At 35.8% G+C, this 25901-nt stretch overlaps 1 long non-coding RNA gene across 1 annotated transcript; it reads right to left on the reverse strand.

Moving 5' to 3' along the window:
- Positions 1-1823: 1823 nt before the first annotated feature.
- Positions 1824-25715, reverse strand: LOC115919263. Its single transcript, XR_004061772.1, has 4 exons — positions 25561-25715; positions 14697-14910; positions 13745-13954; positions 1824-3036 (listed from the first exon to the last, which is right to left on the reverse strand). It is a non-coding gene; the product is annotated as an uncharacterized LOC115919263 (long non-coding RNA).
- Between the last annotated feature and the right edge of the window lie 186 nt (positions 25716-25901).

Below are 25901 nucleotides of genomic sequence, written 5' to 3' on the forward strand. Positions count from 1 at the left end.
ATCAAAGAACAGCAAGCGATTGGAATTGATGCTTATGAGAAGATGTATGTTAGGGTCCTAGTGGATGACACAGACGTCTACGTACTAATTTGGAACATTATCTACATGACGGACTTATAAAACGCCAATGACCATGGAGACGCCCCTTCACAAATCGAACTGTTATTGATGTTCCTGCCAATGTAGACAAGTTAGGAGATATCATTCCATCGATGTTGGCAGGACATGCGTTGACGGGATGCGACACTCTTGGGGCATACTTTGGCATTGGATAGGGTACAATGCTGAAAGTGATGAAGCAGAAGATTCAACTCCCTTAGGACTGAGTTGGCAATGTTGATGCAGCATGGTCATATGTCATCACTCAACCTACTCAATGCTTTGCTTCATGTTATGGACAGTCAACAACCAACTGAACGTCAGAGGCTCGTATCAACGTGTGGCTATCAAGGGTCCGAAGACTAGGAGCTCCAAATACCCCCAAACCTTGCCTCACTACCTCAAACTACTGAAGCGTTTGTAGAAAATGTTAAGAGAACTCATTGCAAACATGCGTGTGGAAGCACGCATTACAGTCACGACCTTACTTTGCAGAATTAAGTGTTAAATGATACCCTCTTCCGCATGGAATATTTTAGGGTTCCCAACACTTTAGAGGGCTTTTAAACAAATTTCAAGATTTTGAAGCAAACTTATAAACGGATATAGTCCTGTATCGTAGTGGTAGTTCGTAATTTTTAGGTTAATTTAAAAGAATCTAGTACCTTAGAATACAAATCTAGTTTCTTAACGCTGTCACTGAAAATGGGCATTTATCACCATATGCCACCTCATATCTATGGGACAGAGAGCATAAAATTCAACCGTGTTTTCTTCGAGTATCAAATTACAAAATAAAAATAAATGTGCAGCACAATCTTTACTCACTGTATCCAGTGCATCTGACTCATGACATATGATAATCTCATGTTAGAAATTGGTATTTGGCCATCATTTTGACCTATGCAAGTTAATGTGTCTATAGAGGGCGCCATTCCGAATTATGCAAATTTGCATATCATTTGTGATCATACAGCATCGCAATTTTTATTTAGTGATGATTCTAGAAAAAAATCAAGATATTTGACTGCCATTTAATGTAGTAAAATACTGTTAAAACTTTTTATATCATTAATTTTGGTTAAAAAGGGGATTTTGGCGGCCATTTTGTATGACGTCACATATCTCAAATTGCTCAATGCTGACAGAGTGTCAGCATTCGAATTCTTCAAATTGATGGTCTAAGGAACTATAATCCGAAGAAAAAAAAACTATAGACCCTAAAACAAGGTATATCGAGATGGCTGCCGGACTAATATAGTGACAAAGAGCAAAAGGCTATATATCTGTACAAGCAGAAAAAGATGGGAAAACAGTAAATGGACAAAAACACAAGTATAAGATAAAGCATTAATGAAATAAACTGCCACTATATCTGCAAATATACATTTAGATCTGTTTTGTATTTTTGAGTGGGAGAAAATATCAATAGCAGGAAAAAGATATTGAGTATCATTTCAGTGACAAGATATTAAATCTGATTTCCTAGGATGGGGTGACTGGGTGAGATTAAAATGAAATAGATATTGAATACCAAATTTACGAAAGAAAGAATTCTCACTTCAGATGAAGATATGAAAATAGGTGAAAAGAGAGATATGTAAAATCAAGAATTGAAATTACGTTGAAGAGAGAGTTAAAAACCACAATGAATCACACACACACACACACACAAAATTACTTCTAAACTAAACAAGGTTCCCCCCCCCCAAAAAAAAAAAAAAAAAAAAAAAAAAAAAAAAACTAAAGGAAAATCATGGTGTTACAAATCTTTCATTAAAATTATGAAACAGAAAAATAGTGAACGGCTGCACAATGGAATGTATCATCCATTCCAGACTCGCCCATCTGTATGTAGGTTTCGATGAAAATCTCTTTGGATAATGAGTTGGCAGAAAGAAATTAAGGATTTCATCGACAACAGGATATTAGTTCTGGTTTCCTTGGATGAGTAAAATATCAAAAGAGAGAGAGAAAGAAATCCACACGATCCTTTATATCCTGCTGCTACCCCAGAAACCATTAACATCTTGAGAGATTTTACATGAGCGGAGACAGGTAAGATTAAAGTTTTAATAGAACTTATTCATCTAAACATTGGGGGAAATATCCTGTGTCTTTCTCTGCCATATGCTGCCAATCTTGCTGTCATTTTTTTGAGATGGGTAGTGTATATTTGATATAATAACTTGCATTTAACTGGTATTTTAATAAATCTTCTTATCCTATCGTAATACCAATGAAAATCAACAATATCAAAAGCAGTTGCATAAGTAGACATCAATATATTTTTTGCATTTTTATTACATCAAGTGTAGAATATCAAACGGGAACAAATTTACACAAAGCAGAATACAGTGATGTGCAGTCAAGAATATGCATATACCTACCGAGCAACAGTAAGCAGAACTTTCAGTTTATAGCTCTCTTTTGATTTGGTGATGTAAGAATGCAACTTCTATGTATATAATCACTATCTACTTTTACCAAAGCTGTTTTTAGAGCTTTCTACATAACTTGATGCACCCATGCACATTGTTTGCTGCCTCTGACATACAAATACTACTACTAAATCATCAATAAATAATGCTAATCAATTATTACAAGATAACTTCTCCTGCAGACAAGCATTTTGTTTGTTTGTTTGTTTTGTTGTTGTTTGGTTCTTGTTAAATTGATTTTGTTCATATCTTTGTGATAAAGCTTACATATTCATGAGGCAACTTGGTAAGTTTGGCTACTCAAACAATTCATGTGGCTAATATTTTGGCATTTCACCGACTTTACTTCACAATTTCCAATGAAGAGATTGAGATACGGGGCTTTAGAGTGAACCAACATGAATCACATGGTCTAGAAGACGCTTCCTTCCACTGACCTTTTACTGTTGTAGGCTCGGGGATAAGAACTGATTGATCATGGAAACATACATGTATCCTAAAGAGAAACAGAGAGATGGGAATAATGAAAGGTAGATATTTAGAGGGAGGGAGGGAGGGAGGGAGGAAAAAAGAGTTAGGAAGGGAGGGAGGGAGAGGGAGAGAGAGGGGGAGGGAGGGAGGGAGGGAGAGAGAGAGGGAGAGAGAGGGAGAGAGAGGGAGAGGGAGGAAGGGAGAGAGAGAGAGAGAGAGAGAGAGAGAGAGGGAGAGAGAGAGAGAGGGGGGCAACAAAGGAGGAAAGAGACAGAGATGATAGAAATACACAGAGACAAAGACAGAAACAGAGGGAGAGAAAAGAAGAGAATTGGAAAAAATAGAAAGTGAAATATTGAAACAGAAAATTAAGAAATAATTGGGGAGAGTAAAAAAAAAAAAAAGGATAGATCAAGAGAGAAATGGAAGTGAAAAAGAAACAAAGAGGATAACATAAAGGAGAGGGAAAAGAGAAAAAGAAAACTGAAGATTGAGAGAGAGGGAGACAGTGAGCATAATAGAACTTGAAAACATAATACTAATAAAAAAAGCTTGATGAAGATATTCAAGTAATAGTTATCAGACAACAGATTGTTAACAAGTTGATATAAAAGCAACAAAAGAAAAATAGCGGCAAGAAAAATATGATTATACTGATTCCTTTTTTTTTAAGATAAAGAAGAGAATGAAGCATGTTGAAATGATCATAATAATCACATTGAATGATAGACATTAAAGAAACAGGAAATGGAAAGTAATTAGAATACGGTAGATAAGGTGAGGCTTAAGAATACTAATTAATTTCCGGTAGGAATAGGTTGGGAATAGATATCATCAGATAAGCATGATATGCTTCAAAAGGATATGACGATGGGAGAGATGATAGAGGGAGAAAAAGCAGCAACAGTATGAGACAGAGGGAGAGATAGAGAGAGAGAGGAATGGAGATGTAGGGAGCTAGCTATCTGCGGTGTATTTACAGACATAAATGTAATGAGAGAAAATGTGGAAAAGGCCTGGCCTCTTCGGTATACCTTGTTGAAGGCAACTTAATATCATCGGAAGTGCAGCAGGACCCTGATCAATTATACGCTGAGCCGGAAATTGACTTGAATTCTCTAGCTTCGTGCTCTACATGCAAGCCCTATTAATCATTCATCTCACAAAGAAAGAGTGAGAGATGGAGAGAGAGAGAGAGAGAGAGAGAGAGAGGGAGACAGAGAGAGACAGAGAGAGAGACAGATACATTGAGAAAGACAGACAGAAACAGTAAAAGAGAAAGAGAGAGAGAGAGGGAGAGAGATAGAAGGAAAAAAGTCATGAACAGCAGAAGAGATGAAATTATAGAACGGTATAGGTAAAAGAAAGAACAAAACTGAATGGACAGGAGACTATAAAGATCATACATATTTACAATAGTAAAAATGAAAAAGAAAAAAGAAAGAAAAAAAAAAGCTATGATCTAGGAGAAATTTCAAGAAGGGAATATAAAGAATCACAAGTCAAGATAAAAGAAAACATTATAAGGTATGAGAAGTATCTGTAAAAAGACAGTGAGATAAAAAAAAATATAGCCAAAGAATCTCTACAAGTAAGCATATTTTGTGACAAAACAGCAAATCAGTATATCCACACTTGTGAAGCAATATCAAGAGTAATCACTTTTCTTTTTTTTAAACAATTCCAAATGAAAAACATACATACTCTCATGGATGTATAAATCTGATTCAGACAAAAGAAATTCCTTTTACTTTTACGTTATACATTTACAGGAAGTGCTACATCATGAATCATTTTTGAAGGAGATACATGTAAGTAGAATGAGTTTGTGTCTACTTACAGCCAAAGGAATCATAAAATACACATCAATTCATGGAAAATGTTTGACTTGTCATGCATCTAAATTGATGAATCAGACCTTTCTTATATCCTTCCATAAGACATGAAAATATATCTGTGCTTCTTGCCACATCTCAACGGGCAATTCACTTTCAATTTGGACGGCAGGCAACAAATATAGAGTGAATGTGATATCAGTTCACCACCTTACCTCCACTCCCATCCAGTCTCCTCAATCCACGGAGACAGAGAAGGTTAACCTCCATCCCGGCGCTCAAAGCAAACCGGATGACAACATTCCTTTCAATTTGAACGTTTACCAACACTTCTCTTTCTGCCATTTCCGGCCGGGCATGAGATGGATGCGACATCTGAGATTGGTTGCTACATTTCATTGATGTTTTTCTCATGCATGACTTCAATTTAGGGAGATAGGTTTCCAGAGTTTGTAGAAAGATTGTAACAGGTCTGAAATTGATTTGGCTCATATCTCTGTCCCTTTTCTACAAGATGAATTTGGGTCTACCAGCATATGTTAGGAGTGTACAGAATGGAAATCCTGATTTAGACTTTATAAGGTACCGGATATGATTCACAAGATTTAATTTCTCATCTATTTCCATAATAATGCAATAAAAAAAACCAAACAGTATAGCACTGGATCCAATGACCGGGGTAATAGTATATTTGTAAAGCGCTTAGAGACATTTTTATTAAGCGCTATATACAAATTAAATATTATTATTATTATTATATCTTATTCCTCTAATAAAGGAACAAACTCAAACATTTTTCAATTTTAACTGAATTAACTTCAGTCACTTAAAATGACAATATATCACATGTTAAAAAAAACCTTCAAAACTACCTTCTCTCAAATTTGCTCATCAAAATTGTAAGATAACTAAACAAAAATGTATGGGTATGATTCATCCGATGAAATTTAACTCTAAAGCAGCCACATATAATAATGGAATAGCTTGAAAATTAAGATCTTGACAAAAATCTGGCTGAATCATATTTCCAAATAACATTCACATGACAAAACCTTATTCACTCTGGGCTGCTTCTGAACTAAACATATACGTGCATTTTTCTACACCTTTGATTTTATATACACCAAGAAAGGAAAGCCTGGATGTTAAGGGGGGGGGGGGGTGGGGGTTGGAAGATTTAGGGGGGGCAAACTAATAGAGCTATACATAGTATATTTGAAAACTAAGCTTCTCCGAATAGGGGGGGGGGGGTAACAAATAATTCATTGTTATAAAAAAAAAAAGAGAGAACCCAAACTGTATCACGTTCTCCAGGGAATGACTAGTGACTGAAGGAAGGGTGCTGAGTTAATAAAGGCTGATAGCATTGAGCCAGGTGGAGAGTAATGCTTGACATGAAGGACACTTGTTCATCTTTGAATGTCAGAAACCCCTGCAAAGAGACCTGGTTTTTCATGGAAGAACAACTTTTAGTAGAAAAAAAGGATTGCAGATGGAAACGTGATGATACGCGCAGAGGAAACAGCATGACATCTTTCTGCTGTTTGATTTGCTACAGTTCTCATCCCTTGTGTTTTAACAATGTGGTCTCTTAAAGGCAATCCAGCCCTTAGGTTCATTGGAATAAAGCAGAATAATCAGAGAAATAGAATGGCGAAAGTTTTTAAATAAACCAGACAAAGATTATTTTGTTTAATTTGAAATATGAAATCACACAGCTATGCAAATTTTAAATTAGCAATTTTGTAAGTGGATTGTAACGTAGTGTCTAATAACTCTCCCCTTTGTCGCGTACCGGTACACAAATATAAAAAAAAAATGTTTTTCTCCGGAATGCCTTCACCCATGGGGCATTTCTCAAATGAGAAACAAATAATGTAAAAGCAGAAGAAAAAATAAATATTCAAAATTCATATCCTTTCTCAATCTACACGGCTTGTCCTTTTACCCTTGAGCAAAGAAAAAGAATGAAACCTGGATGGGAGAGAGAGACCAGATGGAAAAGAAAAACTTGTCATCCGGAGAATGTGACTCCTTGGGGCAGTGGCGTTGGTGATCATTCTAGACTAATTGGTGCAATACAATAAAAGCTTGTTTATCGAGGTTCCATCACAGACAGGAAGTGTGGGCTCTTCAATGCAGAGTCTTGAGCAGAAAGGAGACAGAGGCAGAGAGAAAGAAAGCGCAAAGTTTTCCTCAAGGAAATTGGATGAATTACAAAACTGCATGTAGGCCAGAGCTCTCTTTCTCTCTCTGATATGTATACATCTTTTCTCTCTGACTAGCATGATGACAAAAAAAGGAGAAAATAAATGACCCCCATTTTGCCCCCGAGAGATACTGCTTTTAACAGGGCATGAGTGGATAATATTTCTCAAATGGTGTTTATAGACTCACAGTTCAAATGAATTACCCCTTAAAATAGCTCTCCTTTCAAAAGCCTAGTATAAAAGGATCTTGGAGTCTGTCCTTCCTGCGATGATATTGCGCAGGCTATTGAATTCTCAAATTACATCCTGCTTTTCTGTTTTATCCCTTCACATAAACTTATTGTATTAATGGCAAGGAAGTCAGAAAAGTGTGTCATCAAGAATTAAAATACTGGTCTGGATGTTCGTAATGACGTCATACAGCCCTGGTTGAAATATACGTCTTGGGAAATCTTCTAAGTTTTGTAAAGGAGCAAATGTATAATACACGTCCCCCTGGGTATACCAACTGACCATAGGATATGATGACAAGTCTTTAAAAGCTCACCAAGTTCATTAAATATCTTTATTCATGACCCCAAAAACAATTAAATGGGAACAAAAATACCATCACAAACAATCTCTTATAAATTGAATTAATGTAAGATAAAAGTAAAATTTTCATTCTTTAACTAATTTCATCCAGACCCTTTTATTAAAACAGGAATACAATTTTAATGAGAATATATATAAAAGTACTTGAGGTTGAAATACAATCAATGCAATTGATCTAATAAAAGTATTAAAGCAGTAGCATGAGCTAAGCCTATTTTTTCCTAAACCATATGGTCTATAGATTCATGTATAAAAGAATGATAAAATGAATATAAAAGAATGATAATAAAGAGTAAGAATAAACACGTATTCACTACAAATCTCATATCTTTTCATCAAACCTGCTAAAGCTCTTCTCACTAATGGTTCAACTCCAGGCTCCCCTGATTTCCCATCTTCTTTGGATGTCAACATGAAAATTGTACATGTATATAGGCTTGAATGGAAATGAACTCTGGAAAAAAAGTGTTTGTTTTAATTCAAATAATGCAATTATAATATTTTCTCTTTATATTGAGTCAACACACTGTGAATAGTTCATTCAGATGGTTGGAGGTGTTAAAACAGCTCAAGAAATAAGAAGATAAACCTAGAAGAAAGCTCTGGCCAAAACAAATTACACTTATTGCACAGTAAAGCAACAACAGAAACAAGATAAAGATATGCTGCTTAGAATGTTCACTTATTATCTAAAACATACTCCTCCCAGGACTGACACACACACTGACACGCATACATAATACACTTCTACACTACACATACATACATCCCTCCTTCACCCTCACACATATACACACACGCACATACACAATAAAGCCTTTTTCTTCATGACTTTGCATTCAATCCAATCGAAGCACTCAGGAGCATCACGTAGATGCACTGTCTAAATTATGTGATAGGTCTGATGCGCACAGCGGAAATAAGATGCACCTATAAATAAAACCGCCCCTGCGCCGCCGCATGTCTGCTCCGCTTCCTCATTTTATTTCATCGTCGAGGAAAGCCTTGCCGCATCGCTGCCTCCGGCTTTCGGCAGAGATGCACGAACGCATTATGCACGCCTCAATGACAGAGCGCATTTACAGCTGCCATGCACAATCCAACCATACACATAACATTATGTAATCTAAATCACATATATTTAAATAATTTTGCTATCAAAATTTTTCCAAAATCTGTAGCATATCTATATATCGAGGAATTTGTCTGTAGAAACAAACAATAAATACAAACTTGAATGAAATCAAATTGAGACATTAAGAAAGACACAATATACTCATGTAGAGTATTACTAGTACCGTGTATTCTTTTCAAATATTTCTCCAGACACCGTACCAGCATACTTATACATTCATGCATTAAGACCGTATTAATGATTGAACACTAGTGAAAATGTTAATATTTTGTTATAGTGATAAAAACCTTACCTTTCTATCTACATGCATGTATCTACACCACAAAATCATAAGCAAAGCAATATTTTTTCTGAACTCGCCATAGATTGATCAAATTTTCTACTTTATTGGAAGCTTAAATGAAATTAAGTTAATTGCTGGTTTTACCGGTAGGCAGTATCACAATTATAAATGGACAAAAAAAGGAACATTAAAACCTCAATTTAGATACTTTGCTTTGCCCGCAATTAATTCATACAAAGCTCTCAAACCACATCCTACGAAAAAACCAAACATCTCTGGTCAAAATAATCAGTTTTGAGGATTTGATGACCCCTACTTTGGTGACCTATATTTATGTAGCACATTGGCAACTGTGATAAAACACTAGGAGAAAAGGTTACATGGTAGTCCTTGAGAAACTTGTCTCCAACTGGTGCGGTGTTGCAATCTTACCAGCAAGGATGTTAGACTTGATGAGAGATTTCAAAAACAAAAGGAACAAGAGCATGGGACACAAATTTGATCTACATAGTGCTCATGAAGTATGAAGAACCAATCAGAACGCAGAAAAGTAGTTCACAATGGATGATGTCCTGATAGTTGGAGCCTGAATCTAGACTTCCTGAGCACACCTGTTACAAGACTGATAAGACCAGCCTAACCTTGGCAATCAAACACAGATATCATCAAGGTTACTTCCTCTAAATCTAATAGTCTCCCTTCATCAGGAATGGAATTGTTTCTTGAGAGTAGAGAGAAAGGGATACCATCACAGACCCTCCATGGTGAAACAGAGATTTGTGGCGAGGGACAGGAAAATAAATGAAAATCTCATCTATTGGATTTGCATTCTTTTACACCTCCTCAAAGAAAGTTCTTTGCTACAAATTGACAAACGAAAGATCTAAACTAGATGAGATTTTTTTCTTCAATTTCTACCTTGTGAGAATGACAACTACAAACAAACGATAAGATTTCAAGAGAAAGGGCACTAACAAATTGTCTTCAGGACCACATCGTTACAATACTACTGCTCTACAGTACAACTAACCACCAAGATTCCTCCTGTGATATGTGAAAAGTATTCTTTTTGTTCAAACTTACAATAAGCTGTCAATAATTTGAGTCATGTACAATTTTGCCCCTGAAATTGTTGAACTTATCCACTGAACTCAATGCATGAACAATACCTACTTGTATTTCAATTAAACTTTTCTCCAATACCATAGCCAAAGCTTTCAAACAATGTGTTTTTTGTTTTCATTGAGTAGAATCTAGTCAAATGGAATATTCTTTTTTGGTTATTAGTAAGCTGTGTTTTCATTATTTATTCAAATCTATTCACACAACCTATTTTGTTTGGTTGTTAGTGAGCTGCAACCAATAAAATGACACCTTGTCCTACACAATGATGCGGCTTCACAGAGAAGTTCATTACCCTTACCAATGCCAATCATCCTTTAATACACCATATAGACAGGAAGGAGAATATACCCCTAGCTAGAAATACTTTGTAGGACAATAGAACCTGACAAAGAATGACCCCAGTAGTAGAATGGTCGGACATATTACGCATGCTTGCACATTCTAAAACGAGAGGCTTTTATGTGGCCCAGTGTCAATGCCCATTTGATGTGGTGACAAAGCAGTGTGTGGGAGAAAACATGCTCTTTAATGGTCACTTGTGTCAGGCACTGATCATTCTATCTTCAGAATGTCATTAACAAGCTTCCCCTAGAAATAGTTGCACATTAAATAATCATTAGAATATCTGAGGCGGGTTTTTTTAAGTGCACTGATCTGAAGACAAAGCATATTTGATAATTTTTCTTTCAACAGAGTTAAAAGAACTTTTTCTCCATGAAGAATTGATGAAATAGGCAAAAGAGCCTTTGCACTTTCAGACAGCCTCACACTTTTACAGGCAATACATTGTGTTTCTTGTATTTGGAAAAAGAACAGAATATATTATATTTATGGGATAATGTTATTTAATAAGTTATGTTTTGTCCTCTGAATGTCTTGAAATACAAGTTATTGTGACATACAACAAAGCCTTTGTGTGGCTTTAATGAAGATGAATTCTGTTTACGATTTTATCTTTCTCATCTACTTAACACCGAGGTAATAACGATGAATGAAAAAAATCCTCTTGATACTGATACTTTACTTGATTTGTTTTCCTTCTCTCAATGTTCATTTTTTTTTCATTCTGAAAAGTTATTATAAATATGCAGTGATATCTTTATCATAGAAATAATGATATTTATAGCAAATATCATAACAGGGTTTTTTTCTGGATGAGATCTATCTAGACAACACTTTAGAATCCTTTCATTAATTTAATCTCAAAATTTATAAAGATCAATCTATTTTCTGTGGGAAATATCCTCCCAGTTGATAAGCATCAATCTGGGTTTCCTCTTTTTTTACTTTCATTTTCCCCTTTCTTTACCTCTGCCATTCTCCAGAGTACCTGCAAACGTTTAGCACAAAGTGAGAAAGGTTGCATACAATAAAAATAGGACTGATAACAAGCAAGCAAACCTATCATCTTTTTAAACTTAAATGAATTCAAGACAGAAAGCATAAGTAGCTCTGCCTTCTATGATAATTTGCTCTATTTTATAAATAAATTAAAGCATCAGAATAAGAGAGAGGAGAAAAGGAATCCAGAGAGGTTAAAATGCAGCAACACAGAGCAAAAAGGGAAGTTAAACCCATGATAACATCACTGATTGAAATCTATTTTGGTGCTGATTTTCTCTACATCCTTTCAGAATAATGAGCAATTACAGATTTACCGTAATCCTTACTAACATTGCAACACCTTGGTGTGTATTTAGAGCACTCTTGATTCCTTGTAAAAAGATTCTTAATCATGTCTTTTTCATCTAAATCACCAAGAACATGAAATTATAGAGCAATCATTCACTGCCTTCGCAAATAAATCTATGTTATACAGCAAAAAGAAAAAGAAATTAACAGAGAAAATACTACTTAAAGTTAAAATCATATAAGAACAAAGTAAATATTACTCCGATATCCCCTCTCAATGTTCAAAACGATATTCAGAAAAAGAATAAAATGTAGAGATTGAAATTTGGTTTGCCATGTTTAACCAGCAGCCACGTTTTTTAATCTTTTACTATTCCCTTCGTTACTTTTCTTGTCATATCCTTAAAAGCGCATTTCTCTTTCATAATACACTTTCCTCTTCCACTTCTTTTCTCACTCTATTTCTATCTTTCTCTCTTTCTCTCTCTCTCTCTGTCTCCCTCTCTCTCTCTCTCTCTATCTCGCTCTCTCTATCTCCCTCTCTCTGCTGCATCCGTAGTGGTGATGAGCTTGCTGGTTAACAAAGCATGATGATTAATGAGCGCTGACAAGTATCTTCCGGAATCTCCCTAGCAACGGCGGATGTAAGGCTAGCAACCGTCTCCTGGGATTCGCATGCATCACTAATTAATGTCAGTCTCCTCTTGCCAGGATTTTATGCCACAAAAAAATGCAGGATACTGAGGATAGCGTGCTCTTTACAGAGCAAACCGTTCTTTGAGATTTCCCTTCCATTTAATCTCCCATTTCTTTTCAGGGGTTTCCCCTTTTAGAGCACTCTTGCATAACTGTACAGGAAATTAGATTTTAATTGACAATTGCATCTACTGTCAATCGAACTGTATATATATTAAGCACTCAAGTTTCAAAAGTGCTCCAGTGAATACTTACAGTTGAAGAAACATATTGTAGGGTGAATAATGTATAGAGATAGAATGGCTATTTTTAGTTCAGTCTTAAGATTATATCTTCTTCAGTAAATACAACCTTGACATCACATTTATCCTAACTTCCAAAAATATCTTTCTGAATATCTAAATCGTCTTTTTACTTTATGAATATGATATTTCTTCCCAAATGAACAGAAAGTTTATAAGCCCATATCAAATCATAGTCATTCTAATTGTACACAAATCGAACAATCATTTTTTATTTGCAAGATCTAGATCATAGTCTAAATTATAATCAGATTAATTTGTGTTATTAGATCATCTTGGCTTTCTTGTAAAAGTATAGTTTTTCTTTGACAAGGGTTATATGTATCTCTTAATGTTTTATTGATCCTTCACAACCTTCACAGCCAGATGTACATTTGTTAAAGTTAATGATCATGATATAAATTTCATCAGTTAAAGTTATAAATCATAATAAAAGATGCAATATTTCATATCAATATCCCAACTACTTGAACTAACAGCTTGTTAGACATGAATTAAAATGTGATGTCTTGAAATCAGTTATTTCTAGCCTACAATAGCGATGATTGAATTGCGACACTCTTAATCAGTTATTTCTAGCCTACAATAGCGATGATTGAGTTGCGACACTCTTAATCAGTTATTTCTAGCCTACAATAGTGATGATTGAGTTGCGACACTCTTAATCAGTTATTTAAATGAAGAAGTTTTGAATTTGTTTATTTCTAGTCTACAGTAATCTACAATACCTCAGTCGCAATAAAGAAACCAACATCTGACCAACAACTTACCAATCTAAACATAAAGCATCAGTCAGTTTGAAATGAAGTTGGGTCTGGCAGTGTGACTCAGGCATAAAGATAGTCGGTTCTATACCCAATTTAGAACTAAATTTCATCACTTATGCAAATGAAGTCTGAATGTTAGACTATGGAAGCTCACCTGTACATTGATTGGCCTTGACTATGCCATACCACATCCGATCACATGACCTACATCTTGCACATGAGCGCTCAAGCACACCAATCAAGCCTTCGACCCCCTCTAAGAGAAGTGCTGGGATGTCGGTGGGTCTCTTCCTGGATGTTCTATCTCCAAGGTGATCAGGATTGCATCATGAGACAAAGTGGAAGAAGTTCAACCACTTTGTGCCTGTTTGGAGGTCAAATGAAGTCACTTTATAGAGCAAGGTAGTCTGATGTTAAGTGGAATATATATTGAAGAGGGAACTTGAAGACTGTTAAGTTAATGTGGTAATAATGGATATCAAATAATCACTTCAGAAGAATTGCAATCATTTGAAGAATAAGAATGATGAATACATGTAATTACCTGGTTCATCTTCTTTAGTAGGAGTCTCATAAGTCTACCAGATGGAGAGGAGAGGAGAGGAGAGGAGGGGAGGGAAAGTTGTAATCCACTGATGGAAAACAAAGGCATCTCAATTGGTATTTTTTGCATGCATCATCTTTTAATTCAAAAGCCCTCTTACCACATCTAACATGACCTCCAAATTGCTCAAAATTTAAACACGATAAAACAAGAACATAATAAAAAATAAAGATTTTGGAATTACAAGAAGCAAGAATGGATATTCATTTGTCAATTGATATAATTTGTCTGAATGGCTTTCAAGTTTATTAGCTATATAAATACAGGTATAGAAGCTCAAAGTTCTGACAGTCATAGTCCATTTTGGATTCTTGTATGAACAAACTTGGTGCATCTTCTGAATTAAATATTGATGAATACACATCTGACCAAAAGATGTGATCACTTTTCATGATAAATTATCACTAAATTATAAAAGTACAGTTCCTGTTTCACAAAAACTATTTAAATTGAATGCTATTCACCCTTTCTTCTCATTATCACCATCAATTCATTAACTTACATCTCGGACTACATATGGCATGATACGTGACAGGAAAGGTCAGTTGATGCTATACTGCATGGCCTCAAGGCCAAGGCAACAGCAGCACACTCCACGTGGTATCACTGGCCTCCACTGGGATGTCCTCCAGTACCATCTATCCATGTCCACGTCGGCTAACTAACACTCTCTCTATTCATCCTCCTCCCCATCAGTTGAGCTCCACTGTCCTTCCCTGATGAATGGCAAATGGGAGAACAAAGGGAAGATCAACACTTAACTTTATACGTGACAGCTAGCAATTGCCATGTCTTGTCCTCTGATTCTGTTTGATTATCAGTCCGTGTAATGTGATGAATGAACTGAAGGTGATGGCTGGCAGGAGACAAGTTTTAGACCTTTTTACAATCAAAGGGGATTGTACTATGACAATTAGAAGTAGAATGAAGCCTTCAGTTACAAGCAGTTTTGTGGATTTTCATAAACAACACTTTATATGCTGTCACCCATGCAAGAGGCACTAAATGTAATTTCAAGTAGAGAAATCAACTGATTTCTCCCTTGCCTTGTAGACATTTACCAGAAGAAAAACTATATATGGTATACAGTGTACAATCAAATCTTCAAATAGGCAACGTAATTGGCGGAATAACATGATGCCACAATGAAGAAATTGATTTGAATAAGATTTATACCACTCATTGAAAATGAACAATGATGTCAAAATGTTATTCACTTAGAACTTTTAAAGAACTCATTTCTTCCCTCTTATTCAGCAGCTTCCCTCTACAGGTACTATGTACTTTTCAAATGAAAATTAAAAAAAGATTAGCCAAAGGATTCAAGGAAGCAAATTTTATGACAGTGGTGTAGAAATACTTGATCGTACTTGTCTGCGTATAGTGATATATAGTGCATGATTTTGAAGCCATTCAAACCACAGTTTCTTATTCTTATTGTAAATTAAAATTGATTTCCCCTATCAGTCATTAATTGTAGTACTTTCATGACGACGTCAACACAGCCATGTTTTCATACTTGAATAGTGATTGATTAAAGGTGAGTGAGTAAAGCTTTTTATTTTATTTGAACTATCATACAAATATTGAATCCTCATTTGCAACTCTACTATGATTTGTTTTGAATGATGTAACCATATGAATCAATAAAATACATAAAGTGTTTTCTTTCAGAAGAGCAAGAGATGCACAATGATTCATTATCCTGCCATTTTGTGAGCGGAAGCAAGCAGGTATTGAAGAGGTTTGGAATGGGCCTGAAACCAGTACTTCCACGGAGGAAAGAGCTCTTCACTGATCCTCAAAGAGGATATCAACTTAGCATGCCAGAGCTATGAGATCACTTCAGTTGCCTGGCTAGTACGCTACAAACTTAAAGCTCTCGGCCTCTAGCATTATATCAATAATCAAAAGGGAAATCTCCATTTCATGTATGTTAACTTAAATAAAGTAAAAATTACACCGAAAAACAGATACAGATAAAGAAAAGACAGAAAGTGTAAGGTAAAAGTGAGAAATAACAAATGAGAGATGTAACAATATTGATAAGTGCGACACAGAACAGTCAACTTGTTCAGAATGGTCTCTGTCTATATCTCTGGCTCTATTTCTAACTCTGTCTCTGTCCCTGTCTCTAGTACATTGTAGGTCCATGCTCTATATCTGACTCTCTGTCTGTCTCTGTCTCTCTATCTCTGTCTCTACCCCGCTCTCTCTCTCTCTCTCTCTCTCTCTCTCCGCTCTCTGCATTCATATCCTTGCTCACCATTCTTTTTCAGGACTCCATCCACTCACAAAAGAATACTTCTCTCTTCTTCTTTTCTCAACTTCTCTTCCAACAAGATCAAGTACTCCTCCATATGACACAACCCCAATGAATACTTCTCCCTCACTCTCTATTTCTTGCCTATCCCTTTCAAAGTCCTATTCATGACTACCCACATGGGGGAAATGGCAAAAACCTGCACCTTTAAGAGTATAGAGAAGATTGAAAACTTAAGCCAGGGAAGAAAACTATGACTGTGCATATACAGGAATTGCGAACAGAGATTAGAGAGCTAGATAAAGAAAGGAGGGTGTGAGGGTAAATAAGAGAGGGAAGAGGAAGAAAGAGAAAGAAAAGGAGAAAGCCCAGATTTAAAGTAGATATAGTATACCAAAGATTTAGACCAAAACAAAATACAGAGAGATGGAGGGTGAGAGCATGGTGAGAGTGATAGTGAGAGTAAGAATGAGAGAGAGAGTTTTTTTTTTTTTTTTTTTTAGGGGGGGGGGTCAGAAAGGGGGTTAGGGTTATCCTCTTTTCAATAGTTAATATTTTAGTGTAGTTTCATGAATGTGAATTTACAAGTTATGGCCTGTTAATGAATGACACCATGACCAGTACACCAAGCACTGCATTGTTAAACAATGCAACTTTTTGCCTTGTTGAATTTTATCTCTTCTCAAAAGCCGAGTAAGCTGATATGAAATCAGGCATTAAAACAGCTGAGCAGGAAATGTTGTATACATGTACATGTATGTGTCAATGGTTTCAGGCAACATAATCTCCACTTAGTCTCATGTACATATCTCTGAATGTAATATGCCCCAAGTTAATATGTCTGGCTGACCTTCATTACATCCTGTATCAGCTCATTACCGCCTTTACCGATCAGGAAACACACATTTCATATTCTCTTACCTTTAACTGTTTCTTGTATGTTAATAAGAATCACTACATGCATTCTCTGTGGGAGTATTTTTATCACTATTGGATTTTAAATAAAAGGCATTTTCCAACAACAAATTTGCTTTTTCCTGATAAGAAATCTTTATATCAATCAAATATAAATTTCATGTCTAAAAATAATGTTAATTCTTAATAATAAAATACAGAATTCTGTACCTTATCTTTTAAGTTAATTATCCCATTTGTAGTGATGAGGGACATAAAGTGAATGGGGTGAGAGAGAGAGAGAGAGAGAGAGAGAGAGAGAGAGAGAGAGAGAGAGAGAGAGAGAGAGAGAGAGAGAGAGGGTTAACATTTTGTGTGTATTTACATGTATATTCACTGATCATACTTAACATCCAACTTTTGTTCATAGTTTTTGTTGATGTTCTACTGCAGACAGATGTCCACAGAAGAGATTGTTCTAAATGCAAACAGAGTACTCCAAAGATCAGAGAGACATCTCAATGCAATAAATACACAGACGATGGGCAAGTGGTGCTTTAAAAAGCACAGCGCTCTCCTACACCGCCTCAAGCCCGGACATGACAACTTTCATCCGGCGCTCCTCATTATGCGCAGATTACCAATTCATCCGGTTTCGAGGAAAAAGCGATGGAAGGCAATCAGAACAGACTATCCGGAGAGATCCGTCAAGCGTTAGGCACTCGTGGATCTCAAGTGCATGGCTGCCTTTCTATAAACCAAATCATTTTTATAGGAAAATCCATTTCCTTTTTCTTTACCTGCCAGCATTCTTGATGAGAACTAATTAGTTCTTTCTATCTGAACAGACACAGAATGTGATTTACAAAGTAATCTATACCAGGGCTCTTGCCTGTCTTGAGCTATCAGTCTGAGGATAGAAGAAAAATGTAAAACATCTTGCATCAAGATGATTTATTTCCCATATCATCAATGATTAGTCTATTAGTATTTTGAGTTTTTCTAACATTATGTAGAAGAAAAATGAAAATGGTTGTTGTACAACAATAGTTTTCTTCTTTCTAGATCAGGATAGATAAATCATTCCCTACTATACATGTATGTTCATATCTACTGTAGCTAGCAGAGTATCTATCTTCCTATACAGCACCTAATTAAGAGGTTTTAAATATATAAGAGTTTCAATTACAGAAATGTTACTCTGCTACAAAATTCCAATGGAAAATGGGTTGATAATAAATTATAAGACATTACCTTAATATGTAGACATCTGTTGACAGACCTTCGAAGAAAAACTTAATTGGAAAATGGGATTAAATTTAATATGGAAAAGAAATGTTATAATCTGGCCTCTATAGTGTTTTGAATTGATCCAACACAATATATTTTAACCATATTTAAAAGTATTACAGAGTGTTAATAAAGCAAATTGATGAAAACTGATCATCAAAGTGGCATCAGACCAACTACTGTACATGCATTGAGAAAAATAGATTTTCACCCTAACCATGATGAGTGGATCTATCTTCCTGGTTTTCTGTTCACACATATCCTATCATTTCCCACATAAATTCACATTATCCTCTAACACAATTTGCTACGAAAAAATGATTTTATCATATTTGTCTACATCTCAGTAACTGTCAATTAAAAATCCCTGAAATCCATCGAGTTGAAATCAAAATGAAGAAGATCAAATATATTCATTAGCAGTTACATGAAACAAAATCAAAACATCATATCTGATACTTACTTATGTACAATTAAAGCTTCTCTTGGTATTCAAATTCAAAATGAAATCACACATTGTGAAGTTAGATATCAGGGACTACTGCTTATATAAATAAAAATGAACAATGATAGCTGAATCATGATTAACAATTGGCCCATAAAAAAAGGTTCTAAAGCAGATATAAATGTTTCTTTCATTTCATTTTTTTCAGTTCACTTCATTTTATTTCATTTCATTTCATTTCATCTCATTCCATTTCATTCACTTCACGTCATTTCATATTTCACTCAATTTCATTTGACTCACATTCCATTTCATTTCTCTTTATGATGAATTTAATTTTCAGTTCATCCCCCATCCTTTCACTGCATCTCACATCACCGTCATCTTACTTTTGCAATCATGTATTCCATCACCTTTACCAAACCAACCCACAAGATGTTTAACCAATCACCTATAGCCTACAAGGAAAAGAGCACATTTGAGAACACTAATTGGCCTGGCTGCCGATGAGTTACCACAGGGCCCCTCTCGGTAGCTACCATCTGATTATTTTCTGGACAAATCATTTCCGGAGAGCTTAGGGGCACCGGATAATTCTTCCCCCAATCCTTATCCAATTTCTGCGTGGCTTCAAATGCTTAAGGCTTTGCTCACAGTATGTGTTAGGATATCGCTGTGTCTGCTCTTTTCACCTTTCACTTAGAGTCTAAAGATAGCAAGATCAATACTAATTACAACTGTGAAAAGGAGTTGATTGTGATTGTACCAAGGTACATGTATATGACATGTACCAGAATAAGTTTTACTGAACTATTTTGTTATAATAGAGCCATACATTGTTTCAAAATTTGCTGTCTACTGCTTTTTATGAGTATATCAGCGAGTAACAACAAATCTTTTTTTTAAATAAAGACTGAAATATCAAACTAAAAATGTTTATAGTCACAAAACATCTCTCTTACGAGAAATGATTATCAAGATTCATGGACCACCCAACATTTCAATCAATCTCTCTCTCTCTCTCTCTCTCTCACTCTGTCTGTCTGTATTTCTCTCTCTCTCTGGGATTAGTTACTATGCAGAGATTTGCAGATGCCATCACTACTAAATATGATGTAAGTGGTTAAAACATGGTAATCAAAGTCACAAATAAGAGTTTAGAGTCTAGAATATATTTTAAAGGTTATGTTTTTTCTTCTTTCTTTTAAATTTTTGTTGGTGGTATTTTTTCATTTTGTTAATAATATGGATTTATGAGTCAAAATTACAACAGTAATTAATGTATACTCCTCCCAAATGAGTAGAGAGGATTGGATGTGTGTGGACTTGAAATCAAGTGACCAGGGTAATCATAGCATTGTAAAGTGCAATTAAGTATCCATGTAATGTGCCATAAAAATCTAAAATATTTAATTTATTAAATTCACATGAAATTAGCTATTTTTACTTAACATTACGAAAAAGAATGTAGAGGTTTATGCAGTAGTTCCAAACTAACTCCATTAGGCATGTAACATGGGGAAAATATGTATTCAACCGAAAGTATTGATTTAGCGCTTAGAGATTTGGTGGAAAGCGCTTAATAAGCACCGTTTTATTATTATTATTATTCACAGTGATTTATTTTGTTTTGTCATTTATTACGATGTGAACACATGAATGAATGACTGCGACCTACTTCAACAGTCGTTTTCATCTTTTGTTCAGCTACGCCCCCGATATTCTCAATATAATACTCATAATTCTTTCACTGCTACAGGAATATACTTCCAATGCACTCAGGGAATAATTTTCCTCAAATATTTTGATTAGCAATTTCAGCTGATGGATAAATATTTCAAATGAAATTCTGTACATTTCTATGGAAGAAAACTGCTACACAAACAATATTTTGTATAGCAGTCATGCAAAAATGCATAGCAAATTGCGATGCGATACCAGGAAAATTATTCCCTGGCACTGATCATGTTATGTGCTGAATAAAACCTTCTTTTGGTCATTTTGACATAGAGTTAAGTGTAATATCAAAACATGACCCCCCCCCCCCCCCCCCCCTTTGTATTGCTTTTTGTTTTCATATTACACACATTTCAAATTCCATTTAATAATATTACTTTTTCTTCCTAAACTTGGAAACAGGTAACCTCAGTGTATTAAAGGTGTATTATCAAGGGTTCTAAAATACTGTACAGTGTATATATGCCCAATTTAACAATGAAACACGTCGCATTGTCAATCAAAGTATAACACTCGAAACCTCATTTATGAGGAAATTAAAATTAAAATTATGGCACAAAAACTGGTTTACATGTTCAGTTTTTCTCATTTCACTTAAGTGGATAAACTGACGTAGAATTGAAAGTTGTGAAGCAATAACGGTTAACCTATAATTAGATAAGTTATGATGTGCATTACAGCTGAGCTGTAAAAGGACAATACTGACACATAGCATGCTGTCATCTAGCATCAGTCTAATGGGAGCAAGGGAGTGCTCACAACAGTTCCGTTAGCACTTAAAATGCAATTTTAGGAGCATATATTGTACACTTTATGGGTGTTTCAAAAAAGAAAAAAGAGAAAATAGGAAACAAGAGTGATCAGTTCAAGATTGCTTTCAGGCTGATGGGTTGCAACTGGCAAGAACACTCCACAATCATAGAAAATGAAGGATGCCCTCTCTTGATAAAAACATTACAGTTTCCTGAAGGTCTCTTTTTGGATGAAGCAAAAAAAAACAGATTTTGAAAAAAAAATATATTTCCAAGTATCTATTACAACATTTTAATATTATTTTGGAGGTAATTATCACTTACATCATGATTATTTAGCCTGGATAAACCATAGAGATAATTGGTAATTGGTATCCTCATTCTAGAATTATAGCTAGTTTATGGAAACCGTCATTTTTTTCTCTCTCTCCTTTTTCCTTTTTAATTACTCACTTTTTAAGTAGATCAATGTAAATTAAATTGATTTGATTTACATGTAGCACCCTTTTTTAACAGGGTATGCTATACGTGACCAGGAAGTGATAATCCCAAAGGAGCTGATTTAAGTTAATGAAAAAGTAGGGTTTTTAAGTAACCTGTATTAATCCATTGTTCATCTTTATATAAATCAGTTCCATGATATCAAACTTTCCAGTTCCTGAACCCATTTAAAATGATGAGAATAGTGAAGGGATTTTTTTAAAACTCACAAAAGAGACTTGATTACTGAAAATCAGATCCACAGTTTTCTAGTTTATAGTCTGCAATATATGGCCCAGTAGGGAAGTATGGAAGTTATAGATGCTTTCAACTTTTCTTGTACTTTAAACAGTAAACCTTACAAGCTTCATAATAAATTTAAAAATAAAAATACTCCGAGACAGTTTATCAAACGTATTTAGATTTTGGAGATTAGAAAGTGAGTGATATATTCTATCTAAGTGTGTGCATCGGCTTTGGCATTTTGTAAAACCTCTCACTTCCAACCCATTAAAAAAATTAATGCACAAGCACATCAATGATTATATAATATAAATTACACAGCCATTCAACAGTCAAATGTGCAAGGTGAGCAAAGCAACTCTAGTGTGTAAATTTTGCACTGGCTCCCAGGGGCAGATCCAGGGGGAGCATGGGGGGCGCACGCCTTCTTTTTTCCTTCCGAAAAAATAGGAAAAAATATTCACATAAATGTTCAGTTTGTAAACACATTCAAAAATACCTCAGAATGTACCATAGAGCATAATTTGTTGGGGCCCTATCCGATGAAAATACACCTTTTTATCGATGAAAAGCTGAATAAACATAGAATAATAATATATAAGAATTCAAATTATTTTCTGTTTCAGTATTGCACAAGAGCAAATTGAAACCATATTTTCAGCACCTCTCTGAATTACAGGTCAACAGGGGTCAAATTTCCTGCTTTTACAGTGAAGACATTTTATGTACACCCGTTTGGCTCGCCTATATAGCTAAGGAGATTATCTGTGCTTAATTAATGCAAAGTCATTTTAAGAGGATGTTATTAATTTCATAGCTAGTTTTTAGGTCGACAATTCCTGATTTTCAAAGCTTTAGATTTTGAGTTTTCCTAGAGGCGTTACTCGTCTGACAGGCATTAAAGTAAAATATAAATATATACCGGTAATTGGTATTATTGTCATGTATGGCTTGTCAGCTTTCCTTTGATATATAATTAATCTATTTCATTTGTCACTTCTGAAGGGTCTTTAAGCAGACCCCGGATCCTACGCTGTAAAGGCTTTGCACTTGAATGCACCCGCCCCCCCCCCCCTTTTTGAAAAATCCTGGATCCGTCCCTTGGGCTTGCTTTATTTCTTTTTCTTCTTCTGTTGAGTACAGTCCTCTTTGTAGGTACAGTCATACTCGTCACACATAGATCTATATTGGTTTCTCATTCCCAGTCCATTATAGTCATAGACTCTAAAGCATACTGTAACTTGTGTTTGGCGGAATGAAGCCCCCCCCCCCCCCCCCCCCCCCACTCCGGGAACGGAGGGACCGCATCCATGTTCCCAAAATGTCCGGTAATGCGGTACTTTTTTCGCAGAAACTCTGGCTCGAGTCACACAAAAAAATCAGCCTGTATTGAATAGGGGGGTGTTTTAAAAAAAGCTGGGAACATGCTCGACCGAAAGTTTCAGTCTCTGATATCGACGGTTGTTACGCTGAGATTGCATCTGGCTCCTCTGACCGCCTCTATACATATGGGGAATGTCAACAAATGTCAGTTATATTAAAGAAATGACCTATATCAGACGGTTATTTCTGTCTATGAACATGCATACGCGTACCCCAAATAACACTGAGTGGGGGGGGGGGGGGGAATGAAGCACGTCAGGTGCGAAAGTACACTCGCGCAAGCTCTATCATCGGGTCATTATTTTCATGTCACCCCTCCCCCCTCTTTTTTTATGCGATTGTTATTACCCACCGAGCCTTGTTCTCCTAGTCATATGACTGACTGGGCAGACCGTATTGCCATCGACTTAATTTGTACACAAAAATCAGCACAAAACTAACTGCAGATAACAAAGATTAGTGTGCATGTGCATGTAGATCTAGAGTAAAGTACCCGGTAATCGGTCAGCTCCGGTTTTCGGCCAATTGGTTGGATACATGGTAAAATCACTTTAAAATACATTGCATAATAGCATAACACATATCCCACACATACCATACCATGCCAGTGTCACTGAAGAACCACATTTGCAATGAAAAATATATCCTAAAATATCACATTTTAGCGATGTAATCGGCGGTCCCGCTACCCAAATCTGAAAAATCGAGTTTCTTACGCGTGTATGTAAGAAATATGGGTACCATAAAATGAGCTTTATTTCAAGTATTTTTCAGATATAGAGCCCGATTTTGTGCTGGTCGCAAGCTCAAAAGTATCTCATCGCATGTATTAAATCAATGCAGCCGCACACCGCGACGCACACACGATATGTCTGTCTAATTCAGATTCCAACTTCCGATCACCGCTGTGCCTGTATTCGGCCAGGCGAGCACCCGCGAGCTCCGGCGTGGGATACCTGCTCCGCCCGCTTGTGCTATACATCAGCGTAGAAACGCACGGCGCGCGCGAGCGCTTCCTATTGACTTTGTACATGCGGCCGTAAACTGAAACGCTCGGCCGATAACCGGCTCCAAAACAGTGAAAATTGAAATGAATATTGTCATGGCAATTCGTGATTTTTTTTTGGGATTCTTTTTTTGTTTAAATAATAATAATATTTGCTTCATGATTTGAACAAGAAATGATAATAAATAGGAAGTAAAGAGTCCAATAAATAGGATTTTGTCTTAAGTGGCCGAAAACCGGGTACTTTACTCTAGACAGAAATAACCGTCTGGTATGGGTGATTTTTTAATAAATAAAACTCACATTTGTCAACCTTCCCCATATATCCATAGACTCAACATATGTACTAGAGGCGGTCAGAGAAGCCAGACGTAGTCTCAGCGGAAAAACTGATCTAAACTAAGTTAGCTTTCGGTCACACATAGCTGCATTACTATCCTGGCTGTGTATTAAAAGCTGTGCTATCGATTCTCAACATTTCAAACACCACTGTAGCTGTGTAGTTAACAAAACTCTACTAATTTCACTCAAAATCGGTACTTTAGTGACGATTGATGACACCTAAATAGCAGTAAAATACAAATTCTTTCAACTTTCCAATGTTAGAAAGAATAATCTTAAAATTCAAATTGTGAGTACCGTCAAACTTGCCGATCAGCCGCATCGGCATAATTGTGTGCAGCTGTGTGTTATGGGTGTATTGACTATTCAGGTATTCAAATGCTGCCTATTAACAAGTAGCGCAGTGCTAAAGGTCAATACGCATTAGCATTGACTCTCCATGCTTAGCTGGAGTGCTTTCGGTGTACTGTGTATGTAACTTTGTACAAGCCATTATACGATGTATAAACAACTATCAAATTTTCGTATTACCTAGGTTAGGAACATGAATGATCTGAGCGTCCAACTCCAATGTTTACTACTATAACTCTGAATCAATCAGTTGTCAAGTGTAAACCTCTATCTCTCAGCTTTACGTTTGGGTCGAGGTCCTCTACAGCAGACGTTGATGACAGGCATGCACGTATTTTCAATCAAACCCTCTACGCCAAAAACATTATATTTTTAAGTACCTCCGCGGAGGTACTTACAGCAATTTCAATAATTTTCTTACCCCGGAGCTCCGGGTAATGAGATAAGGTGGAATCATAAACATTTTAACAATGAATAAGTTCCCATTTATTAAAAACATTTATTTTTAATATAAAAATGAT

This window comes from Strongylocentrotus purpuratus, unplaced genomic scaffold, assembly GCF_000002235.5.
Source record: "Strongylocentrotus purpuratus isolate Spur 01 unplaced genomic scaffold, Spur_5.0 spur5_scaffold_6, whole genome shotgun sequence".
In the NCBI taxonomy this organism is placed as follows: Eukaryota; Metazoa; Echinodermata; class Echinoidea; order Camarodonta; family Strongylocentrotidae; genus Strongylocentrotus; species Strongylocentrotus purpuratus.